This window comes from Kogia breviceps, chromosome 10, assembly GCF_026419965.1.
Source record: "Kogia breviceps isolate mKogBre1 chromosome 10, mKogBre1 haplotype 1, whole genome shotgun sequence".
Classification (NCBI taxonomy): domain Eukaryota; kingdom Metazoa; phylum Chordata; class Mammalia; order Artiodactyla; family Physeteridae; genus Kogia; species Kogia breviceps.
The window spans coordinates 88669148-88696784 of record NC_081319.1 but is presented as its reverse complement, the minus strand read 5'-3'; the positions used below and the strand labels follow the sequence as shown (position 1 = coordinate 88696784).

Sequence of the window (27637 nt, the reverse complement as noted above, 5' to 3'; positions counted from 1 at the left end):
AAAGAGACTCAAAACTGTTAAGTGGCTTGTCCAAAGTCACAGTTAGCACATAACCAACATAAGACTTAAATCAAGTTTCCTAACCTCTAGACCCCATACTATTTCTATGGCGTCAACCTATAGCACTGAGGAAAAGAAAATATGATTGTTAAGTGACTTCTCAGAGTTGTCTTCAAAATCAACTGAAATGTTATAAGGCAACAGGTTGTGTAAAGATAAACCTGTCGTCAATATGCAACATGAACTTGGTCCTAGCTGGACTCATTCATTGTGCACCAACAGGGTGAGACCCTATGGGGGCATCCCTTCATTTTTCAGTGTGACCCAAAAATCCAGGATCACAAAATAATTTTAGTTTTAGTATCCAATTCTCATTTTAAAAATTCTTAAACATATGTGCATCTTAATAGTGAAACATTATGTTAGTGAATAAGAATAGTAGGAAAAGAAGAAGGAGGAATTGGGGGTGGTTTTCTTTTTTAAAATCCTGGTCCTCCTCCAACCTTGCATTCATCTGAACAGAGCCAGCGCCTCCTCGGGGACTGTGGCTCTGAAGTGGATGGCAGACACACATGTCCAACTCAAAATCATTGGGAGCAGCTGTTCCGCCAACTGTGTTTATCCTTTCCTGGGGCTCCTTGCTCAGAGTAAGAAATGGTGTGGACAGATGAAAAAATGCTGCCCTGGCACTACTGAAATGTGCTGAATTGCACTAGATAAAAAGCAGCTAAACTGTTGGAGTCAACTCACCAGAGAAAATATAACTCTCGGCCCTGGAAAATGGAAAGCAATGTGAAAGCCAGGCAGGAGAAACTCTCCTGGCCTAACAGTAACATTTGATACATAGGTTCTGTGGATGTTTGCTAAACAGAAATGGAATAATTTTCTATTCATACTGTTGCTATCTCAGCAACTGACATACAGGAAGAGAACTACAGTGATGGAGATTTCTAGAAAACAGAATTGGGTAGGATGCATTGTTAACGGGGCAGACTACAGAGCAGGGTCACAGCCCAGAGGAGGAAAGGGTAAGTCAAAAAGAATTATTCCAAGCTTGTCAGCCTATCCTGGGCCATCCAACCTTTCCTATTCTTTCCTGTGAATGGCTCCCTACATCAGCTGTGTTCAAAGTTTTTGTCTCAGGCTACATTTAAACTCTCAAAAATTATTAAGGACCTGCAAAGAGCTTCAGTTTATGTGGGTTATATCAGTTTACATTTAACATTAGAAATTATAGCATTTTAATATATTTAGTTATTAATTCATTTAAAAATAACAACACTAAACTCATGTTAAAAAAGTGTATTTAAGAAAAAAATCATTATATTATTTTCCTAAACAAAAAATAGCAAGAAGAGTGGCAATAATTTACATTTTTGCAAATCTCTTTAACGTTCAGCATAATAGAAGATAGCAGGATTCTAATATCTGCTTCTATATTCAGTCTGTTACAGTATCATATGTCATGTGGCCTCTGGAAAGCTCCACTGTATACTCATGAGATAATAAGAGTCATAACTACAAATAATGTCTTAGCATTATTATAATAATAGTTTTAACCTCATGGACTCCTAAAAGAGCTGTTGGAACCCCCAGGTGCTCCATGCTTTGAGAACCACTGTCTTATACTTTACCTTTATTCTGATTCTGGAATGAGAAATTTCATAACTCATGAGTCCCTTCTGGACCTGAAAAGTCATTTGTGCAATGTTAGAGTTCCAGAAAATTACAGCTAGAAAGAGCCTGGGTAATCTAGTCCAGCTTTTTCATTCATTAAATACATTATTTTTCCACCACGTGCCATGCACTGTTTTCTAGCACTAGAAAGACAGCAATGAATAAAACAGAGAGTTAAGGAACTTTTGAGACAGAGGGAATCTGAAAATAAATAAAAAACAAGAAGAAAAAAAAAGATAATCTCAGATAGTAACAAGTGCTTTAACTGTAACAAAAAGTCAAGGTAATCAAGTTTGGGGTTTGAGTTGTCTGGAGAGATTTTATGACTTGCTCAAGGTCATGCATAGTTAATTAGTAAGAATCAAGAACAGAACATAGTGCACAAAAATGTAAAGTTGATAATTATTTGGGATATTGGGCAGTGCAGATGGCTTTTCTAATCATTACCAAATTATCGAAAGTAATTGTTATTGATGTTTTGCTCTAAATTGTATCACTTGACTTTTCTCAAAGGACCCGGTCACCAGGTAGTTAACTCACACATCATTTAAGTTGCACCAAATCTTTTGTAAAGATGAAAACCAGGATAGAAATAAATATTTTAAATCTTGAATATTATATTTGAATCATGTCAGAGAATAAAGGTCATATAACATAGACCTATATGCCCATAAAATCACCCCCAGAAAACAGAGTTTGCTATATACATAACTGGCCCAAAATTTATCTTGGGTATATCCTGCAGTTACTTCCTTTTTGCATAATCCCATCTCCCCCAGCAACCCTAGGTCCCAGCCTGACCACTCTTTTTGTATGTGCATTCTTTAATCTTTTATAATAGGACAACACTCATACAGAAAATTGCACAGTTAGCTCAATGAATTTTCCCAAACCAAACACTCCCGTACAATGAGCACTTAGATTGTGAAGCAGAATCCTATTACCCCAGAAGCTCCTTTTGTACTTTCTTCCAGAAAATACAACTCACCAATGGTAAACAGTATTCTGGCTTCTAACAACATAGATTGCTCTTTTGTACTTTGTATAAATGGAATCATATAGCATGAACTCTTTTGTGTCCAGCTTCTTGAGTTCAACATTTTGTTAGTGACATTCATTTACATTGTTCCATGATTGTAGATCATTTATTTTCATTTTTATAAACACACAACTCATTGTGTGAATATGCTACAATTTATTCATCCAAATGGACATGTGGATAGCTTCCAGCTTGGGGTTATTATGACTTGCCCTGCTATGGACACTCTAATTCATGTCTTTTAGTAAACATATGTATATATTTAGTTTTATATATATTTGTTACCTATCTATGTTTACTAAAATATATTAATATATTTTTAAAATTTGGGTCATAACATATACTTATGTTCATCCTTAGTAAATACTGTCAAACAGTTTCCAAAATGGTTATTTCAATTTATACTTTCACCAGCAGAATATGAGACTTCTTGAAAATCTCTTCTTTTTTCCATTAAAATTGGAGAAGCTTGTCTACTATTTTCTCAGGGCCATGTTCTCTACCATTGAACGTCACAAGCAACTCAATGGTTAGTTTCTAATGACTATGATGCCCACCACTCCAGGAGTACTGACATCCTAATATGGAGTTACTGGATTCATCATGTCTTAACCAAAAAGATTCTTAAATAACAAGATGTCAAATATTAATTAACAAGCCAGTAGTAAAAGAATGGCTTAAAGTTCTAGCTCCCATATCATACAGTCAGATCTCCTATTACTCTGCAACAAATGTAAGCGTGGTTCAGATACTCCGAATGGGGACAGAGCCACTGCACCACAGCGACGCAGTCTGGCCTGGAGCCTGGTGCTCAGGTAGTTCTCAGCCCAACAGCACTCACATCACCTGGGCACATGCTAACAATCAATACAGGATCTCATCAGCATGCCACTCCAGACCCACTGAATCAGACTCTTCATTTAGCAAGATCCTCATTAAAATTTGAGAAGCACTGCTGGAAACCTGTACTAAAAGGAGGAGCCTCAGATGCCAAATTTCACTGATTATGAGTTAGTAGAGCTTGTGTGGGCAGTTCACAGCCTAGGTACATATGCCTACAGAAGTCAGTCAGCCCGTTTCTCAGACCATCTTTTCACCTTGTACTTGGACTAAGGCCTTAGTGCCCAAAGAGACAAGCCATGTTTATTGGGAGAGCAGACATACAAACATTCTTAATATAATGTTGTTGCAGTTGTTGACAAGATTTATAGCAAATATGATAGAATTACAAAAAAAAGAGACAATATTAATTCTGCTTGCAGCGACAGGAGAAGGCTTCAGAGAAACACAGAAGTTTTGCCTGGTCTGGAATAAGTGAGAGTTCCCTTGCCAGTTGGAGAAGTAGTGATCCAAATCAAGGAAAGAGAAAAGAGACAGAAAGAGAGAAAAAAAAATATTCATAAAATTTTCCTTTGTAGCTTTTCTTGTCTTTACTTCCTGGGCCCTGTTCCCCAACTCTGTGGCTCTCACTTTCAGTGTAGCATCAGTGTGAATTTTTTCTCCTCCATGTCACCTCTAGATATGCAACCCTACCTCTACGCCTTCAGTCCTGTGACTGCTATTTCCTGAGCTGCAGCTGCACAGGCTGTGCACACGTCAAGCCAAGTCTTACTCTTGATACTAAAAGAATACTGATTATAGAAATTACACTATTGAATACTCCTCAAGAAATACTCTCTTCCTTTGGTTTCTGTGATACTCTACAATCATCTGATTCCTGTCCCACAATTTGCAAACATGACTTTTCTGGCCCTTTAACCTTTTTCCACTGAATGACAGCCAGCATACTCAAGATTCCCAAAGCTTCAGACTTCAGCACAATTAAAAAAAACAAAAAACAAAAAAAACACTTTTTTCACTTTTTTTCTTAAGTAATATCCAGTGGTATTGGCTAAATTGAATCCCAAAGCCCCAAATCTCCCTATTTGCTCTCTCAATCATCTGTTCTGTATCATCAGATGCGTACAGGACTTTTATTTGCCTCAAACCCTTATTATAAATAACTCATCAGACACACACACTCCTCCACTATCTAAAAAGTTCCCCCAAAACAATGTCCCTACCTTTCAAAATCTTGGAATTACCACCAACTCATTCTTCTACTTCTGTTCCATATCAACCATCCAGTTTCTTTTTTATCTCTGATATGTCTTCATCTTCCTTTGTAACCTCACCAACTGGCAAACAAGGTCATGTACACTTCTAGGAGTACATGCTTAGCTATGGGGGGGCCAGCAGCAGGCGCCTTGTAGTGGCAGAGGCCAGCTGATCACACAGGTAGTGGTGGGAGCCAGGAAAGGCAACAAGTGCCAGAACCAACTGAATGCCCACTGGTAGCTATGGGGACCCTGGCTGTCAGTTTGCACTACCGTGGCTACTGGGTCTCCCTTTGGGAACATGGCAGTGGAGGCCCGTGATGGGGCTCAGGTCAGGGGCCTGCAGGTGCATAGGAGAGGCTAGCTACAGGTGAGCACAGTGGTGCAAGCCAGTGACAGAAGACATGGGCTCGTCTGGGCCCACGAGCAGAGTGGGGGCCCTGGCTGTGAACACGGTCTCCCACCACATAGTCTCCTCTAAGCCTGTGCGTGGCACTGGAGGCTGGTGTGAGGGGCTGGGCCGGGGCATGCAGGTGGACAACCGGAGGGGTTCACCCTGAGTGCACACATGTTGATGAAGTCAGCTATGGAGGTCTAGGCTGGCTTCTTGCACTTGCTCAGCCACAGAGACCTGAGCTGGCTGCTGGGGTGATTCCTGGGCCCCAGCAGGAGTCAAGTGGGAGGATGTGGGGAGGCATTCGGGCAACTGACATCAGCCAATGTGAATACCTGTCGTGTGAAGGCTGGTGAAGTCTGCAGCAGGTCGCTGCTGGCTGTGCTGGCCCTTGGTTTCTCCAGTGTCAAAAGCTGCTGGGCTAATCTGCAGAGCAGGTCACTGGGAACTGAGGTCACTCTTGCTGTGTGGCTGATACTGGTAGCTCCTGCTTTTCTTCCTTGTTCTTAGCTATCTCTGTAAGTCTCAATGTGGCCAGTCTCTGGGTGGCGTGAAAATGAAGCAGGTCCTTCCTGCAGTGCACTGAAAGGCTGGGGAAGCTGCTGGCTTGCCCTTCTCTTTCTCTCCCGGAGAGGGGAACTCTTTCTAGCTAGAGAGTTCCTTTTCGGCACCGAGCAGTGCTGGTTTGGGGAATGGGATGATGCAGGCAAGATGAAGCTGTTCTTCCTTCCCTTTTAGTGTGGTTATTCTCAGGTTTTCTTGGTCCCAATGTGTTGCTGATGCTTCTTAAGTGGACCCCAAAGCTCTCCCAGAGCTGCTTTTATTCGTGGCTAGATGTCTAATTGTTGATCTTTGTGGCGTGACCGAGGCTAGGGTCTTCTACTCTGCCACTTAAATTACTCATCAAGACACTAATTTTGACATTTTAAAATTCTCCATCTGAGGTATAAAAATCTCCCTACACATACTGTCGTCTGTCTTAGGGGAGTTTGAGACATTCAACCATTTTTAGAAGTTTTTAGAAATTTCAGTAGCTAGCAACCCCAGTCATATGACCTTATTTAATGTGTCTTCCCAGAGTAGCATATTTAAACCTTCTTAATTTTTATTTTGCATCTGAGCTCCACATTCTGGCGCACCAGTACTGCATTCGGGTTGGCTCTATCTAGTGACCCAGGCTGCACAATCTGCCATAAGCAGCCCATTTTCAGTGCTGTCTCACAGCACCTCACTAGCACTAACTTGAACTGCTCTTTACTATGACTTAGTGTTAGCCTGCGAAGTCGCCTCCCTCCCTGCACTTACTATTTTCAGCTGGAGAACTATCCTAAGTAAACTTCTGATTTTCTTTATTGGGGGCCCCTGGGGCTAATAGTCAGGACTACTACCTCTGGCTCATTCTGCTCAAGGTTTTCCCTAGCTTTGGAAAATCCCTACCCTGAATAGCATTTGCTTTTGCTACAGCTTCATCTGCAGTCTTTCAGTTTACAACGCTGGTCCCCTATTCTTTTCAGAAAGGCTAAACAGGAAGTAAAAACTACGCCTTAAACTGAATACTTTCCTTCCTAACACATCTAGGGCTAGCACCCTCTATGGTGCCTTTCTTCCTTTTATTTGAATTGGATCTCTTCCCCAGCCATTGCTTTCCTAATACAGTCTCCTCAAATCTGTTCTGTGGAATCTCCCCATAGTGAAAAAAGTCAGTAATTTCTCAGAATGTCAAAGGAATCAGCTGTTCAAACGAATCCTGTCTACTGTCACACAACCTAGCCATGATGCTCGCCGAGGCACCTGTGCTTACAGAAGGCTTCCACGACCACCACCACCCGAACTCTGTATAGGCTCAGGTCTGCAAGAACTCAGTCAAGGCCCATATAAAAACAGATACCCACCTGTGAACTCAGCAGTCCTAAGCTGCAATCACCACCCAAGGAAAATACATCATGGCCTGAGACGTTCAATCTTCCAGTCAGGCTATAACTATAAAAGGCCAAGGATGAGACCTTCAAGATGGCGGAGGAGTAAGATGTGGAGATCACCTTCCTCCCCACAAAGACATCAGAAATACATCTACATATGGAACAACTACAGAACACCCACTGAACGCTGACAGAAGACCTCAGACTTCCCAGAAGGCAAAAAAAGAAAAAAGAAAAAACAGAGACAAAAGAATAGGGACGGAACCTGTACCAGTGGGAGGGAGCTGTGAAGCAGGAAAGGTTTCCACACACTAGAAGCACCTTCACGGGCGGAGACTGCAGGTGGCGGGGGCGGGGAGCTTCGGAGCCGCGAAGGAGAGCACAGCCACAGGGGTGTGCAGGGCAGAGCGGAGAGATTCCTGCACAAAGGATCGGTGCCAACCAGCACTCACCAGCCCAAGAGGCTTGTCTGCTCACCCGCTGGGGCGGGCGGGGGATGGGAGCTGAGGCGCGGGCTTCAGAGGTCAGATCCCAGGGAGAGGACTGGGGTTGGCGGCGTGAACACAGCCTGCAGGGGGCTACTGCACCACGGCTAGGCGGGAGGGAGTCCGGGAAAAGTCTGGAGCTGCCAAAGAGGCAAGAGACCTTTTCTTCCCTCTTTGCTTCCTGGTGCGCGAGGAGAGGGGTTTAAGCACGCCGCTTAAAAGAGCTCCAGAAACGGGCGCGGAGCTACCGAAGAGACAAGAGACTTTCCTGCCTCTTTGCTTCCTGGGACCATTTCCACTGAGATCAGGAACAAGACAAGGTTGTCCACTCTCATCACTATTATTCAACATAGTTTTGGAAGTTTTAGCCACAGCAGTCAGAGAAGGAGAAGAAATAAAAGGAATCCAAATCAGAAAAGAAGAAGTAAAGCTGTCACTGTTTGCAGATGACATGATGTTATACATAGAGAATCCTAAAGAGGCTACCAGAAAACTACTAGAGCTAATCAATGCATTTGGTATATTAGCAGGATACACAGTTAATGCACAGAAATCTCTTGCATTCCTATACACTAATGATGAAAAATCTGAAAGAGAAATTAAGGAAACACTCCCATTTACCACTGCAACAAAAAGAATAAAATACCTACGAATAAACCTACCTAAGTAGACAAAAGACCTGTATGCAGAAAACTATAAGACACTGATGAAAGAAATTAAAGAGGATACAAACATATGGAGAGATATACCATGTTCTTGGATTGGAAGAATCAACATTGGGAAAATGACTATACTACGCAAAGCAATCTACAAATTCAATGCAATCATTACCCAACTACCCATAGCATTTTTCACAGAACTAGAACAAAAAATTTCACAATTTGTATGGAAACACAAAAGACCCCAAATAGCCAAAGCAATCTTGAGAAAGAAAAACGGAGCTGGAGGAATCAGGCTCCTGAACTTCAGACTATACTACAAAGCTACAGTAATCAAGACAGTATGGTACTGGCACAAAAACAGAAATATAGATCAGTGGAACAGGATAGAAAGCCCAGAGATAAACCCATGCACATATGGTCACATTATTTTTCATAAAGGAGGGAAGAATATACAATGGAGAAAAGACAGCCTCTTCAATAAGTGGCACAGGGAAAACTGGACAGCAACATGTAAAAGAATGCAATTAGACCATTCCCTAACACCATACACAAAAATAAACTCAAAATGGATCAAGGACCTAAATGTGAGGCCAGACACTCTAAAACTCTTAGAGGAAAACACAAGCAGAACACTGTATGACATAAATCACAGCAAGATCCTTTTTGACCCACCTCCTAGAGAAATGGAAATAAAAATAAACAAATGGGACCTAATGAAACTTAAATGCTTTTGCACAGCAAAGGATAACATAAACAAGACGAAAAGACAACCCTCAGAATGGGAGAAAATATTTGCAAATGAAGCAACTGACAAAGGATTAATCTCCAAAATTTACAAGCAGCTCATGCAGTTCAATATCAAAAAACCAAACAACCCAATCCAAAAATGGGCAGAAGACGTAAATAGACATTTCTCCAAAGAAGATATACAGATTGCCAACAAACACATTAAAGCATGCTCAACATTACTAATCACTAGAGAGATGCAAATCAAAACTACAATGAGGTATCACCTCACACCAGTCAGAATGGCCATCATCAAAAAATGTACAAACAATAAATGCTGGAGAGGGTCTGGCGAAAAAGGAGCCCTCTTGCACTGTTGGTGGGAATGTAAATTAATACAGCCACTATGCAGAACAGTATGGAGGTTCCTTAAAAAACTAAAAATAGAACTACCCGATGACCCAGCAATCCCACTACCGGGCATATACACTGAGAAAACCATAATTCAAAAAGAGTCATGTACCACAATGTTCATTGCAGCTCTATTTAAAATAGCCAGGACATGGAAGCAACCTAAGTGTCCATTGACTGATGAATGGATAACAAAGATGTGGTACATATATACAATGGAATATTACTCAGCCATAAAAAGAAACAAAATTGAATTATTTTTTGTGAGGGGCATGCACCTAGAGTCTGTCATACAGACTGAAGTAAGTCAGAAGGAGAAAAACAAATACCGTATGCTAACACATATATATAGAATCTAACAACAACAAAACAAATGGTTATGGAGAACCTAGGGGCAGGACAGGAATAAAGATGCAGACATAGAGAATGGACTTGAGGACACACAGAGGGCGAAGGGTAAGCTGGGACGAAGTGAGAGAGTGGCATGGACTTATATATGCTACCAAATGTAAAATAGATAGCTAGTGGGAAGCAGCCTCATAGCACAGGGAGATCAGCTCGGTGCTTTGTGACCACCTAAAAGGGTGGGATAGGGAGTGTGTGAGGGAGACGCAAGAGAGAGGAGATACAGGGATATATGTATATGTATAGCTGATTCACTTTGTTATAAAGCAGAAACTAACACATCATTGTAAAGCAATTATACTCCAATAAAGGTGTTAAAATTTTTTTTAAAAAAAAACAGAAAATGGCCAAGGATGGATGCAAAACCAGCTATACTGCAAACCATCAAGATTTAACTTCACATAGTCTGGTCCCAACAAAAATCTCAATCTTTAAGTTTTACTGTACTCACTAAATCCCAGTGTATCTCAATTCCTATAGGTTCCCAAAAGGTACAAACGATTTAGTTACAAGAAGGCTTAGTAAATAACAGCCCAAATTGTGAGTAAAATGAGAAATCAGACAAAAGAGGAAGGCAGTTGCAATATGTGAGAGCCCAGGGGACCTGCTTATCCCTGCCCTTCTCATTTCCCAAGGAAGTCTGAGTCTTGTATCAGCCTGCCCCAAGAGGACCCCATCTGGGGAACAAACACATTCGTACTTATTTCACTCTAGTCTGGGGTGGAGGGAGATCCAGAGTGATGTTTGGGAAATTAAATCCACCAAATAGCAAAATGTGTGCCAATAACTGCTGCTCACCACCTACACAAATAGTTCCACTTTGGTAGGGAGGAATAAAGGTGGAACAGGAAGCCAGAAGTGCTATAGGAAACAGATGTGTGTGAGGGAGGCGTTTATTGTATGGAATAATGAGATAATGATGAAGGTACTGAAATATGGTCAAAAGTCAAATTCTATTATTATCATTATCATGTTATTATTATTATTGACTAGGTCGAGAGATGCAAAGTCTAAGTAGAGAGAAATGAGTTATCTGCAATCTTGAGTAAACGCATATTCACTTTCTCCTCTACTCCAACAAAAGGGTAAGAACCTACATAAGAGTTAACATTTCATAGCAACAGTAATAGTACTCACCTTGGCAAGTGCAATATGGATTATATCATTGCCTATTTTTCCTTTGGAGGTTTTTATTGTGTTGCCAGAAATCCTAAGGCTCAGTGAATAAAGCCCTCTCTCTTTGATTGAGTTTTCCTATTAGAAGCCAATTCCCACAGTTACGCACATGGGAGCAATTTCTCTACTCAGTATTTTGATCTGAGTGTGAAAAAGCTAAAATGCACTGCTTTGGGGGCAGGAGAGTAAACACAAGAACTTCAGAGAGGAGCTATAGATCAGGGTGCATAATATGGATAGAAGACCAACAGCTGTTGGGAAGCTAATCTTTTTGTATAGAATTTGGATTCACAACACAAGACGTGAGAAAAAGAAAAGTAGTTTGGAATGGGTAGGTTCTTGAATTTGCATTCAGAACTAAGGAATTTTCACTGAGACCAGATTCCACAAGAGAAGAAAGGAGGCTTCTGAAGGTCAAGATGTAGAAGAGACCAAAATGACTGAATCTGCTGTGTAAAAAATTGACATTATTCATTTCAATCCCAATTTAGAATGATATTCTTTCACAGCTTCACTAAAGCTGTGGGTATTTAAAACAATTAAGTATTTTCTCCAAACTCATTCCATCAATCAAACTAATGTAGTCCATTTCAGGACTTAAAGGAGATATTTAAACAATATCTATATCAAACTTAATATCTACATCAAGTAACTTGTTTCTTAAGTAAAATGAAGTATTAAAACTCATGTGACACATCACAGCTTAATAAAGAAAAATACTAACTGGCCATTTGCTTCAGCTGAGTCATGACTTCCTGGGACTCCGACTGCCTCTGTAAATGGCATGATCACATTCAGTGATCTCTAAAGCCCAGGCCAGAGCCCTAATTCTTTAATGTTGAACATGTATACATGACCTTCCCTGGTCTCCAGCTGCTCCTTCGCACAGGATACATTTCAAGTCTCTGAGAAGCAAAGCCCAGTGGACAGGACCCCTGAAACAGCATCCTTTCAGGGCTCATCACTGAGACCAGGACAGTAAAAAGTACTCAATTTTGTAGGTGACCCATGGATACTTCTAACTCCCTTTCTACCGCCTGCCCCTCCCAAGTCATCCCAACTCAATTTAACTTCTAAGCCCTTTATTTCATGGCCATAATATAGTAAACGTGAATTGTTCAGTTGAATTTCACATTCTACTGAAAGATGCATTCTAAAAGGGATACAGATGGGCAAATATGCACATATTCTTAAGTCTGTGATGGTGGAATCAAACAGTTTGAAGCCAACTTTCCGAGGCCTGTAAGTATCTCCCAGAATTAAATCTTTAGGGGTAAAGTAAGCTAAACCACGAATTAATAATCCAATATTAACGGGAGACACCTTTTCAGGAGTTACTTAAAATTAGACTGCAAGATACGTCCCCAAAGTGGTATCCCAGTTCCAACCATCCTAAATCTTTTTCTGTATATCGTCTTTATTTACTCTTTTCTCCTATGTAACTTTTTTCCCTTAATATTTAACATACATTTCTTGTCTCTTTGTAGAGAATTTTTACCAGTCAAGTATACATTCTATGTCCTTATCTTTTAAATTTTATACTCACTGGAACTGTTTTGTGATTCATTCAATAAAAATTGTTATCTACTCCCATGGGTTCTAAAGTTTAGCTCACTCACTTATTTAGCAAATAATTTTTAGTGTCTGTATGTGCTAGACACCATTTGTGCCACTTGGGGATAGGAGAGGATATATTTACAAGAAAGGAGCCACTTGAGTTTCTGTAGCTGCTTGCTTCTGAGATTTCCTTTAACATCAGTATTATGAAATAAAACAAGCCAACAGAAAAGTGCATGAAACATGAAAGTACCATTTCACAAATAATTACAAAGCCAGCACCCAGTGTGACCGACAGCTTTTAAAATGGCTCCCAGTGAGCCCCGTCTCCTGGTATCCACACTCTTGAGTAATCCCCTTACCTTGGGTGTGAGGTGGATCTAGTGACTTGCTTCTAATAAATATATCATAGCAAAAGTGATAGGATATCAATTCTGAAATTAGGTCATAAATAACTATAACTTCCATCCTGCTAATATTCTGTGTCTCTTTTTGCATGTTTGCTTTGATGGACAGGACCGCCTGAGAGTGGCATAGATCAACAGCCACCAAGGAACTGAATTTTCTCAATTATCACTAAATGAACTTGGCAGAAGATCTTACCCTAGTTGAACCTTGAGATAGACGGCTGCAGCCCCAGCCAACACTGTGATTTCAGCCTGTGGAAAACCTGAAGCCGAGGACCTAATTAAGTTGTGCCTGTATTTCTGACCCACACAAGCTGTTAGTTAATAAATTTGTGCTGTTTTAAATCACTAAGTTTTGAAATAATTTGTTATATAGCAATAGACAAGTAATACACCAGAAACTGCAAAAAGTCAAGAAATAGAACATTGGCAGCACCCCCAGAAGCCTCATCTTTGTCCCTTTCCAATTACAAATTCCTCCATCCCCACCAGAGATAAGCACTATATTTAGAAGACAATCACCTCCTTGCTTTTCTTTATAGTCATACTACCCATTCATGAATGCATCCTAAATGACATAGTTTGGCTGAGTTTTGGGCCTTTATATGAATGAAATATTACTGTATTACTCTTTTAAGTCTTATTCCTTTTGTTCCACATTATATTTGCAAGATAAATCCAAGTTGTTGTGTGTACCAGAGATTTATTCATTTTCATTGCTCTATGATATATTTCTGTGAGAATATAATATAACTTTTTACCCATTCTACTGCTGACGGACATTTGGATTGTTTTCAATTTGGGGCCATTACAACAATGGTGCTATCAAGACTGATGTACATGTATATGTACTCGGAAACATATGTGCACACATCTAGTTATTTGTGAAATAGCCAAGTTGTAGAATGTACTTATCTTCCCAGTATTACAAAATGCCCTAAGGCTTTGTTTGCCAAAGGGGTAGTACCAATGCCATAGTGAATTTAGAGGGAGCAAGAAGAGAAAGAAGAGAAGAAGAATGATAGGAGCTATTCATTTATATTTTCTGGTAATGAAATTCTGCACGGTTAAAAAAAATCCTGGTTTGGGGTTTTAAGTGTGTGTGAATTGCTGGTTTTTTTAACTGCCCACTATTATTAGCAATCCAAATGAGAGCAGTTCCTCCTACAACTGGTCCACTCCCATGTGTCCAGGAATTCAAGTCTATTGGAGTCTAATGAATTTATTTATTAGTTATGGTATCTTGATATTCAAACTATTCAAGCCCAAGACACAAAAGCATACATTCTCTAATCTTTTAAAATTTCTACATACTCTAACTAAGCTTTTTGCAGGTACCACGTTTTAGGATCTGTCCCAAATCAGGGAAGACTGCCTTCTCTGTGTTTGTTCATACTTTAATTTCTTTAACTGTAATGAGGTAGAAATTTCAGGACACTGTGAAAGAATCCTACCAAAGGGTTTCAGATGTCCTCTTAGTCCCTATCAAGTATACCCAAATAATACATTCCTTTCTGCTCATTGCCAATCGTTGGAAAAATGTAGTCCAAGCAATCCAGATCTCTAAATTGGCCCAAGAGAGGGAGATGATGCAAGAAATTTCAATATGAAGGAAGCATAGTCCGCTGCTCCAGGAAAAGTGAGGGTGTGCCCTTCACTCTGTTGTATAACCTTTCACATCACAGAAATTAACAGTATTCATAGCCTCCTCCAGTGTTTGACCCTATTAGACTTCTTGCAGATGAATCTCAATAATGTTGAAGCAAAAGGACCTTCTTTTCAGTTGGGGTAAACAGGGTAAAGGCTAAGACACTTTAACAAAAAGACCCCAAAATGTAGTGGCTTAAGAAATAGAATTTTTTTCCTTACTCATACAAAGATGAAGAGTCTTAGTTGGTAGGGTGGCTAGACTTCCTATAGTTATTCAAGGATATAGATTTCTTCCTTCTCATTTCTTCACTATTCCAGACTGTTGTCCATTTCTGCACGCTCAAAACTGGATTGTAGGCATGTCCATGCTCTAGCTCAGATGGACTGGAAAGGGAAAAAACATCAAAGGCAACAATTCCTTTCAAGCAAGTAAAGCTAAGTTGGAATGTATGTAGTAGGGTTTCCATGCTTTAAGTGAAGGGGAGAAAACTGAATGTTTAATGAAAAAATTATAACAATTCTACAATCTCTTCCAGAAAATAGAAAATGAACAACTTTTCCCAACTAATTTTATGAGACTTGCATTACTCTAGTACCAAAGACAGACAAACACATTATAAGAAAACTCTAGAGCAATATCCCTTGTGAATATAGAGACAATAATCCTCAAGAAAATATTAGCAAATCAAAATCCAGCATTATATAAAAGCGGATAACATCACAACCAAGTGAAATTCATCTAAGGAAGAAAAGTCTGATTCAACATTCAAAAATCAGTGTAACTCACTATATTAGCAGACTGAGAAAAACTGTATTAACATCTCAACAGATGCATAAAAAGCATTTGATAAAATTCAACATCCCTTTATGATAAACACTATCACCAAACTAGAAATAAGAGAACTTAAAAAAGGATATACCAAAAAAAAAGTAAAATAAAATACAGTTAACACCATATTTAATGATTTCCACCAAAGATCTGGAAAAAGGCAAGGATGTTGTCTCTCACCACTGCTATTCAACATCATACTGTAAGTCCTGGCCAATACAATAAAATAGTAAAAAGAAATAAAAGGCATACAGATTGGAAAGAAATAAAACCCTGTATTCACAGATATAATTGTGTATGTAAAAGATACAATATAGCTCCCTGATCAAATTAGTGAGTTTAGAAAGACTGCAGGATACCAGGTCAATATACAAAAGTTTACCATATCCTATATATCAGTAATAAATAATTGGAATTTGAATTTAAAAAAAAACCACTTAAAATAGCACTCCAAAAATGAAGCTTAGGTATAAATCCAAAAAAATATGCACAGGATCTATATGCTGAAACTATCAAACGCTGATGAAACAAATGAAAGAAGATCTAAATAAAAGGATGGATCATATTGATAGATTGGAAAATATTATTATTAAAATATTATTAAGATGTCATTGGCTCCCACTCGGTGCATAGATCTAATGCAATCTCAATCTAAATCAGCAAATTTTTTGCAGATATTGGCAAACTGATTCCAAAGGAACTCAAATACCAAAAACAGTTTCAAAAAGGTGAACAGGGGCTTCCCTGGTGGCGCAGTGGTTGAGAGTCCGCCTGCCGATGCAGGGGATACGGGTTCGTGCCCCGGTCCGGGAAGATCCCACGTGCTGCAAAGCGGCTGGGCCCGTGAGCCATGGCCGCTGAGCCTGCGCGTCCGGAGCCTGTGCTCCGCAACAGGAGAGGCCACAACAGTGAGAGGCCCGCGTACCGAAAAAAAAAAAAAGGTGAACAAATTAGAATACTCATAATATCCTACCCCAAGACTTACTATAAAGCTACAGTAATCAAAACAGTTTAGGGGCTTCCCTGCTGGCGCAGTGGTTGAGAGTCCGCCTGCCGATGCAGGGGTCACGGGTTCGTGCCCTGGTCCGGGAAGATCCCACATGCCGCGGAGCAACTAAGCCCGTGAGCCATGGCCGCTGGGCCTGCGCGTCCGGAGCCTGTGCTCTGCAACGGGAGAGGCCACAGCAGTGAGAGGCCCGCATACAGCAAAAAAAAAAAAAAAAAAAAAACAGTTTAGTTTTGGTGAAAGAAGAGATAAATAAATCAATGGGATAGAATAGAGAGTCTAGACCAAGAAACTCAAAATGATGGTCAATCGATTTCTGACCCAGGTGCAAAGGCAATTAAATGGAGAGAGAACAGTGTTTTTAACAAATGCCGTTAGAATAACTGGACATCCATTTTCAAAACAAGAATCTCAACCTATGCCTCACCTAGTTTACAAAACTTAATTTAAAAATAGATTATAGTTCTAAATGTAAAGTCTTGAAATCATAAATCTTTTAGAAGAAATTATGAGAGAAAATCTTTGTAACCTTGGGTTAATAAAAAGATCTTATATTTGACACTGAAAGCGTTATCTATAAAAGAAAAAAATTGATAAACTGATCTCATCAAAATTCAAAACTTTTATTCTGTGAAAGAATTTTTTGTAAAGTCACAGACTGGGGGGAAATATATGCAAATTATATATCTGAAAAAGGAATTGTATCAAGGGTTTAAGGGTCAGGGGAGGGTACAAACTACAAAAGGGCAACATGAGAGCTTTTTTTAGGCTAATGGAACTAGTATGCTTTATCTTGGTTATGGTGGTAGTTACACAGCTGTGTGTATTTGTCAAAACTCACAGACTTACATCAAAATGAATGAATTTCAGTGTATGTAAATTTAAAAGTAAAGAAGAAAAAGATGATGTGAGCCAACAATAGTTTTAACTACTGGTTCAGCTATTTGGATACATACCAGCTGAACAACAGCTCTGATTAAGACCAATACTTATGAGGAAAAAATTTAAATAGTCAAATAAACCATGGTTTTAAGGCTATTGTCTATTTGGGGAAATGCTTGATTTCTTAGCTGTCTTATCTCTTTAGGGCTGTGGCACTTCCGGGAGAAATTCTGGAAATGAACTGAGTTCGTCTCCAGAGAAAAACAAAGTACTACCTTAGACATCTCATAGGGTGATAGCCCCCTAGGTAGAGACATTGGCATTGACAGAAAACCAAGGTTAAAATTTCTAAAGGGATCACAGAGCCTGTGTTGACTAAAAAATAAACATCTCTTGTCCCCAGATACCCAGAGACACATTGCATGGCTTTTCACTTCTCAGAGAGAGAAAATGGGAGTTGCTGGGGAGAAATGGAACTTCATCTATCTTTTAATCTTCAGGCCCTGCGTTTCACACTTGCACCTTGCAGGTCAGAACCCCTGGAGAAATTTGCTCTCAGTAGGCTGGCTGACCTTATAACCTTGAGTGTGGGTAAATTTTGCAAATGTAGAGGGTTAAATCTCAAGCAACACAGTGCAACAATGCAGCAGCTTTTAGAGCCTTAAAGTTCCCTGATCAGGAAACCTGCAATCAGGAAAACTACCGCATACTACATTCTGCTCCCTCCCACCCCACCCCACTGGCTTCCTTCCCCCTACACAGCATCCTTCTCCCCTCAACCCTCCCTGACAGCTCTCCACTTTGCAAATTAGTTCCTATATACATCAGTGTTCATTTAAATCAATCTATTACTATCCCAAAGGCCCATGCATGTTAAAACCTCATCTAATTAAGAAATGGCAGATATGTTACACCTGTTAAAACACCTAAGCTGGTGAGAGAAGTTTAAGAAGTTTGGGAATGCACCGTGGGTGCCAGGGGTGCTTATAAACAACTCCACGTGGACAATTTTCCTTAAAAATGAGGACAGCTTCGTTGGTTCACACCGTTAAATACTCCTTATTTAAGTAGCAGAAAGTTTCAAACATCAGAGGATTTCCCAGCCATGCAAAGGCTGTTTGGGAAGCAATTTGCCAGATGTCTGTGAGAGTTAACTCACTTTAGGTCCCTATGCAATCAGGCCCCTAGGTAACAGCTTCAGAGCCATTAAAATCTTAGTATTAGTTGTCTGGTGCAATATCCTTTATCCAGAAATGGTCCCTGTATGACATTAGACAGGAAAACAATGAGCGCCCTGGCACATGGTGCTAATAAACTCAAATCTTATCTCCAATTGTAAAGCCTCTAAATGGGAGAAATGATTCCCCATCATAAGTGGGCCATTAATATACGTTTACTGCAATTTATTGTCAGAACTTTTCATTAAAAAGAAACATGTCAGAAATCAGTCGGAAAAATGAGTCAAGGCTAAGGATGTTGTGATTTTTTAGAACTTTAAAGAACAGGGTTAGGCTTCTGCAGTGTCACTGAGCCTATTCGGCCCCATCTTCTTCCAAGGAGCGAAATGAATAAATAAAAGCAAAACATTCACCATCTGGGAAAAAAATTACTAGAAAGACATATGACAAGGATCAGTATTGGAAGGGACTGCATATTTTAATTATGTATACAAATGACTTGGTACTGCGGACAAGATTTGCAGATTACATTAAACAGGGAGGGAGGCACAGCACAGTAAATAATAAGGTACCCAAATGCCAAGCAGCAGCCAAGGATTTACATTATTATGTATTATATATGTGGGCTTAGAAGATGGAAAATGCAGATAAGTGTAAATAAATGTCAAGTAATGTACCTGGTGGCCAAGAAATACAGAAAGTGAATTTGAGATCAGGGAAACAGTGCTGTAGCATAATGATCAGGAAGTGAACCAAACACAGGCTTGTCACCCCCAAGAAAGCCAGAAATGTTTCTGTGCAAATTAGGATGGAAGGGAAAATCTGCTGCACGTTGTACACAAACATCCAACTAATACCTTCCAAGCACAAAGGCACTGGCTTCTCCAACTAATTCATCAGTCATGTGCAGGTACCATTTATTTGGTACTAAAAAGGAACATGGGGTTATGGGGCTGGTTTTAGTTCTATGTCTGTCACTGGCCAGTTGGTCAACCTTGGTCAGTCTCTTCATATCTCTAGGCCTCAATTTTCTCATCTCTAAAATGATAAGATAAACTGATTGACTGCCCTCACATTTATTAGAGGACCTCTTAGCCAACCTTTATGACAAATGGTCATGGAGAGTTTTGTCAGGGTTGAGACCCCTCTTTGTTTGTGGTGGTCCCAGCATATGCCAGTGCCTGAGCGTCTTGGGTACTCAGCACACTAAGGAAACATTTATTATCCACTGAATTATTTATTGAATAATAAACATTTATTATCTTGGATACTTAGCACACTAAGGAAACATTTATTATCCATTGAATGCATGCTTGAATGCTGTGACACATTCAGTTCATTCCTTGTTCAAATTCCTTTTGAAAAAGAGTCTTTACAGTTTCAAATATATATTTTCAAATTGAAATCTGGCAGTCAAAGAAAGATCTGATTTATGATTTATTCAAGAGGGAAAACTGATTTTAGCTGTCAGGGTGTTTCTTGCCAAAATACCTCAAAGTTCAGGATGATTTAAAAGCCACTTGCTTAGAATCCCTGCTTGGAAGGCAATGTGCTTTGCTGTTGGTTTCTAAGGCATTCTTACATTCATTATTTCAATCTTCACTACAGTCACTTGAATTAAGAATTGTTAACAAACTACCCATTGTATAGATGAGAAATTCAAGGCTCAGGGAAGTGAAATGACTTATATAGAAGGTCAGATGGCCATTTTCTTAATTATGCCTTAATTAACGTTTCTTAAATATGTTTTTATATTTCATATAAAAGCAGTAAGAATGAGGAATCTCTATAACACAACTTACATAGACAATGGCCTGAATACTATACAGTCATTGCTTAGAGTAGTTGCTAAGGACCGATGATCTAGATTCAGATATCCTGTGTGTGGATCCTGGCTTCCCCACTTACTAGCTGGGTGGCTTTAGGAAAGTTACTTAAGTTTTTTAACACTTAGTTGCCAGGTCTGTAAAATGGCAATAATCATAATACCTACTTCATAACATTATTGTGAATACGAAAGAGATCACACATTTAAAGTAACTGGCAGGTAGAAAGTACTCAGTGAATCCAAGCCATTGAGTATGAAGAAAAACATCTAAAAAATGGACTAAAACAGACCTGAAATATACATTTTAACATATGTACAATGAGGCTCAAAGAAGAAATATTTTGAAAAATTTTAATAACGTAATCCAAAGATGAGATACATAAATCTACAATGAGTATTATTTTGTTTATAAACAACATAAATGATGAAAAGATTATAAAGATAACTTCTAAGTATTTGCAATACTCATTCCCTTTCTGGAGAAATTACTGATGATATATTGATGAATACTGATTTCCTATTTCAAGGACCTTGCCAGAAAAGATGAGCCCTTCTGGCAATTCATCTCATTTATTTAACTACAGAAATACTGTAAATTACCTCAAGTTCGTTTGCCTCACACTTTAAGAATGAGCTGACCTAGCCTGGGCATCGTGAAGGGATGAGTGTGCTTAATTAGTGAACTCTGCAAACTGCTCAGCATTACAAGAACACCATGCCACTCAAAAGGTTCTTTACTCGCTTGTGTCCTATTAGCACTTCTATGAACACTGGATATGTAAAACAAGAAATCAAGACTTGAGAACTGAAACACAACTTTAAAAGCACCTTATAGGACTTCTTCAATGTATGATTGAGAGAACAGAGGTCCAGAGAAGTTATGTGGCTGGACATGGTCCAGCAGCTGGCTAAGGCACAGCCTGGTCAAGAGTCCAAATCTTGCAATTTGCAAGCCCCTGAATTTTCCCAAGCATCTTGATGTCCAAGTGGAAGTACACTGATGTATTCAGCCAAGATCACCTTAACCATAAATTAATGGGGAAAAGGATACAGGTTTCAGCATAGGGACCAAAAACAAGGTATTTAAATCCAGAACAGTTTTGCAATAAATCATCGAAGTTGCTTTGCCTTTTTATTCAAATGAAAACAATATTTAAAACAAACCAAAAAAAAAAAACCAAACAACCAAAAAAACCAAATCCCTTATAATGCAGTTTATGCATAGGTAACAATTACATTCTTATCTTTGAAGGTCATAAATATCCATAGTGTCATTCAGTCATCAAAAAATTGGAATGGAAAGAGGATAAATATTGTTTCACATAACAATTACATTTTTCTGAAGGCCAAAGTAATAAAACTTGCATAACCTCAGAGATTTTTTTTAATTACAAAGGTAAGAACTCCAAATCCCCTTTTCATGAACTTTTCAAATAATAAAAGATAGGTTCATAGGCAGATAGACAAGCCAATGTGGGCAAATAATTACGATTCATGACTATAAAGAGCTAGGAAGGACCCAGTCTTCTAGCAGTGAGGACTAATAGAGTAATTGTGAAAAAACAGGGACAGTGCCCTGGAAGGGAGAGGGAAAGGACTGAGGTCTAATGGCTTCGGTCACTGAAGAGCAAAACAATTCTGCCTATATATTTCATGTGCAGAGCCCACTTCTCCACTACAGATTGCCATGCTGCTGACAGGAAAGGTGCACTCTGCATTTAAGGAATAACCCCAGTTCTGAAATTCGAGCAGCAATTAAGATTTAATAGCTTCTTGGGGCTTCCCTGGTGGCGCAGTGGTTGAGAGTCCGCCTGCCGATGCAGGGGACACGGGTTCGTGCCCCGGTCCGGGAAGATCCCACGTGCCGCGGAGCGGCTGGGCCCGTGAGCCGTGGCTGCTGAGCCTGCGCGTCCGGAGCCTGTGCTCCGCAACGGGAGAGGCCACAACAGTAAGAGGCCCGCATACCGCAAAAAAAGAAAAAAAAAAAAAAAAAAAAAGATTTAATAGCTTCTAGGAAGGTCACTTCGGCATCTTGCTTGTCTTCCCAAGAAGAACTTGCCTTCACAGCTCCCAAATTCTCTACCCAAGGCTGCTGTTCAATCTTAGAAACAGAGATCTGAGCATCTGAGAGTCACATCAAGTATATTAAAAGTGAGCGAGTCCCTTTTCCACCTTGATAGCAAGCCACGTAAGTACAGATGATGTGGCCACCCAATAATTCACCTCTTCATCAGAGAGAATGAAAATCTTAAAGAATGAAGGACATAGCTTAGAAGATTACAAGGAATAGTAACTGCAAGCTATACAGGTTTTATAAACGGGCAGCATAAATACAAGTTGAAAGAAACAGACCCAAGAAAGTATTTTACACATTAAAAAAAAAAATCCCTAATTGCCTTCCATGCAAGATTGTTAAAGGCAAAAACCAGGACCATTTACAAAGCAATTAGGTATTATCCTAGGGAAAACATAACATTAAAAAGAAGATTACACTGAACTGTTCAAAGCCTTTTCTTGTGCCCTGTAAGGTCCTGTTCTTTAAATGTGCAGTTGAGGAGTTGACCTATTAGGGATATCTGATGATATTCCACAAGCCAAGCCACTGATGGCAGAGGACAGCGTCATTACAGAATGATAACAGCCGAACTCTGCTGCCTATTGCAGACATGAAGTGCCCCCAAATATAATTGCATAGTTTTCCCCATCTGAATTCCAACATTATTGCCTGTCACTGACAAGTGACAAACAGAGGATAAATTCAACGTTGAACAGAAATTCCAAGGATACGTAAATAAGTTGAGGAGAGTTGATTCTAAAATATGAAGGATGAGGGAAGGTAAAGAAAAAAAGAGAGGTGAATGGCAGAGACATTGCCTGACTCTACTAACCTTCCAATCATCTGTTTTCCTTAGGGCACTCTTCGCTATCAGCTGAAGCCTCTCACTCCATAGTTTTTTCACATTTGAGCCATTAAATAAAATCCAGGGTCTAGTGGTCAGAATGTTTACTGATACGTCTCACTTGGGGCTTTACAACTGGAAAGTCCAGTCATGAATGCCACCATTCTAACAAGGATGCTGTGCTTGGTATTCTTATTCCCTGAAGTATGTATTGGCATTATTTGCTCTCTTATCTGCCCCCATTTCCAAGTTCCCAGGTTTCCCTGAATCACTGTTTTCTCCTCTCTGTTTTATCTTGTACTAATCTGCTAAGTCAACACGTGCTACTGTTCTCCAAGAAGTAAAATATCTGTATTACATGCACATTTGTTCTGAGCATGGAGCCAAAGCAAAATTCCATTGGCCGGTACATTTTTAAGGTTATTACCAGCTCCAACTTTTGCGGGAATGTCAATTTGAATTACTACTGCTAGTACAAATGGAAACTAAAATGAAGGCAGTTCCAGAATGTCATCGTTCATTTTAGATTATGGTTGGACAGATCAAGTGTAAGGGGGAATCTAATAGATTTATCAGCACAGGTTTTCTAGGTAGCTTTAGATATACTATAATCATTCAATAACAAAGAGCTTTTTTTGTTATACAGCAGGTTCTTATTAGTCACGCATTGTATACACATCAGTGTATATATGTCAGTCCCAATCTCCCAATTCATCACACCACCACCCCCACCCGCCACTGCTTTCCCCCCTTGGTGTCCATACGTTTGTTCTCTACATCTGTGTCTCAATTTCTGCCCTGCAAACCGGTTCATCTGTACCATTTTTCTAGGTTCCACATATATGACTTAATATACGACATTTGTTTTTCTCTTTCAGACTTACTTCACTCTGTATGACACTCTCTAGATTCACCCACATCTCTAAAATGACCCAATTTCATTCCTTTTTATGGCTGAGTAATATTCCATTGTATATATGTACCACATCTTCTTTATACATTCATCTGTTGATGGGCATTTAGGATGCTTCCATGACCTGGCTATTGTAAATAGTACTGCAATGAACATTGGGGTGCATGTGTCTTTTTGAATTATGGTTTTCTCTGGGTTTATGACCAGGAGTGGGATTGCTGGGTCATATGGTAATTCTATTTTTAGTTTTTTGAGAAACCTCCATACTGTTCTCCACAGTGGCTGTATCAATTTACATTCCCACCAACAGTGCAAGAGGGTTCCCTTTTCTCCCCACCCTCTCCAGCATTTGTTTGTAGATTTTCTGCTGATGCCCATTCTAACTGGTGTGAGGTGATACCTCATTGTAGTTGTGATTTGCATTTCTCTAATAATTAGGGATGTTGAGCAGCTTTTCATGTGCTTTTTAGCCATCTGTATGTCCTCCTTGGAGAAATGTCTATTTAGGTCTTCTGCCCATTTTTTGATTGGGTTGTTTGTTTTTTGAATATTGAGCAGCATGAGCTGTTTATATATTTTGGAGATTAACTCTTTGTCCGTTGATTCATTTGCAAATATTTTCTCCCATTCTGAGGGTTGTCTTTGTGTCTTGTTTGTAGTTTCCTTTGTTGTGCAAAAGCGTTTAAGCTTCATTAGGTTCCATTTGTTTATTTTTGTTTTTATTTCCATTACTCTAGGAGGTGGATCAAAAAAGATCTTGCTGTGATTTATGTCATAGAGTGTTCTGCCTCTGTTTCCTCTATGAGTTTTATAGTGTCAAGTCTTAAATTTAGGTCTGTAATCCATTTTGAGTTTATTTTTGTGTATGGTGTTAGGGAGTGTTCTAATTTCATTCTCTTACATGTAGCTGTCCAGTGTTCCCAGCACCACTTACTGAAGAGACTGTCTTTTCTCCATTGTATATCCTTGCCTCCTTTGTCAGTGATTCGTTGACCATAGGTGCATGGGTTTATCTCTGGGCTTTCTATCCTGTTCCATTGATCTATACTTCCGTTTTTGTGCCAGTACCATATTGTCTTGATTACTGTAGCTTTGTAGTATAGTCTGAAGTCAGGGAGTCTGATTCCTCCAGCTCCGATTTTTTCCCTCAAAACTGCTTTGGCTATTCAGGGGCTTTGGCGTCTCCATACGAATTTTAAGATTTTTTTGTTCTAGTTCTGTAAAAAATGCCATTGGTAATTTGATAGGAATTGCATTGACTCTGTAGATTGCTTTGGGTAGTATAGTCATTTTCACAATATTGATTCTTCCAATCCAAGAACATGGTATATCTCTCCATCTGTTGGTATCATCTTTAATTTCTTTCAACAGTGTCTTATAGTTTTCTGCATACAGGCCTTTTGTCTCCCTAGGTAGGTTTATTCCTAGGTATTTTATTCTTTTGGTTGCAATGGTAAATGGGAGTGTTTCCTTAATTTCTCTTTCACATTTTTCATCATTAGTATATAGGAATGCAAGAGATTTCTGTGTATTAATTTTGTATCCTGCAACTTTACCAAATTCATTGATTAGCTCTAGTAGTTTTCTGGTGGCATCTTTAGGATTCTCTATGTATAGTATCATGTCATCTGCAAACAGGGACAGTTTTACGTCTTCTTTTCCAATTTGTATTTCTTTTTCTTCTCTGGTTGCCGTGGCTGGGACTTCCAACACTATGTTGAATAATAGTGGTGAGAGTGGCCATCCTTGTCTTGTTCATGATCTTAGAGGAAATACTTTCAGTTTTTCACCACTGAGAATGATGTTTGCTGGGGTTTGTCGTATATGGCCTTTATTATGTTGAGATAGGTTCCCTCTATGCCCACTTTCTGAAGAGTACTTATCAAAAACACGTGTTGAATTTTGTCAAAAGCTTTTTCTGCATCTATTGAGATGATCATATGGTTTTTATTCTTCAATTTGTTAATATGGTATATCACACTGATTGATTTGCGTATATTGAAGAATCCTTGAATCCTTGGGATAAATCCCACATGGTTATGGTGTATGATCCTTTTAACGTGTTGTTGGATTCTATTTGCTAGTATTTTGTTGAGGATTTTTGCATCTATATTCATCAGTGATACTGCTCTGTAATTTTCTTTTTTTGTAGTATCTTTATCTGGTTTTTGTATCAGGGTGATGGTGGCCTCATAGAATGAGTTTGGGAGTGTTCCTTCCTCTGCAATGTTTTGGAAGAGTTTGAGAAGGATGGGTGTTAGCTCTTCTCTAAATGTTTGATAGAATTCACCTGTGAAGCCATCTGGTCCTGGGCTTTCATTTGGTGGAAGATTTTTAATCACAGTTTCAATTTCAATACTTGTGATAGGTCTGTTCATATTTTCTATTTCTTTCTGGTTCAGTCTTGGAAGTTTATACCTTTCTAAGAATTTGTCCATTTCTTCCAGGTTGTCCATTTTATTGGCAGAGTCACTTGTAGTAGTCTCTTAGGATGCTTTGTATTTCTGCGGTGTCTGTTGTAACTTCTCCTTCATTTCTAATTTTACTGATTTGAGTCTTCTCCCTCTTTTTCTTGATGAGTCTGGCTAATGGTTTATCAATTTGGTTTATCTTCTCAAAGAACCAGCTTTTAGTTTTATTGATCTTTGCTATTATTTTCTTTGTTTCTACTTCATTTATTTCTGCTCTGATCTTTATGATTTCTTTCCTTCTGCTAACTTTGGGTTTTGTGTGTTCTTCTTTCTCTAGTTCCTTTAGGTGTAAAGTTAGATTGTTTATTTGTGATTTTTCTTGTTCCTTGATGTAGGTTTTGTAGAGCTATAAAGTTCCCTCTTAGAATTGCTTTTGCTGCATCCCACAGGATTTGCATCGATGTGTTTTCATTATCATTTCTCTCTAGGTTTTTTTAATTTCCTCTTTGATTTCTTCAGTGATCTCTGGTTATTTAGTAACATATTGTTTAGCCTCCATGTGTTTGTGTCTTTTATGTTTTTTTCCCTGTGATTGATTTCTAATCTCATAGCACTGTGGTTAGAAAAGATGCTTGATATGATTTAAATTTTCTTAAATTTACTGAGGCTTGATTTGTGATCCAAGATGTGATCTATCCTGGAGAATGTTCCGTGTGCACTAGAGAAGAAAGTGTAAACTGCTGTTTTTGAATGGAATGTCCTATAAATATCAATTAAATCTATCTGGTCTATTGTGTCATTTAAAGCTTGTTTCCTTATTAATTTTCTGGTTGGATGACCTGTACATTGGTGTAAGTGAGGTGTTAAAGTCCCCCACTACTATTGTGTTACTGTCAATTTCCTCTTTTATAGCTGTTAGCAGTTGCCTTCCGTATTGAGGTGCTCCTATGTTGGGTGCGTATATATTTATAATTGTTATACCTTCTTCTTGGATTGATCCCTTCATCATTATGTAGTGTCCTTCCTTGCCTCTTGTAACATTGTTTATTTTAAAGTCTATTTTATCTGATATGAGTATTGCTATGC

The 27637-nt window shown here is 39.1% G+C and overlaps 1 long non-coding RNA gene across 2 annotated transcripts in view; it reads right to left on the bottom strand.

Moving 5' to 3' along the window:
* Window positions 1-27637, bottom strand: part of LOC136792029 (uncharacterized) — a 527007-nt gene that overhangs the window by 481289 nt on the left and 18081 nt on the right. The gene's annotated exons all lie outside the window — the stretch shown is intronic.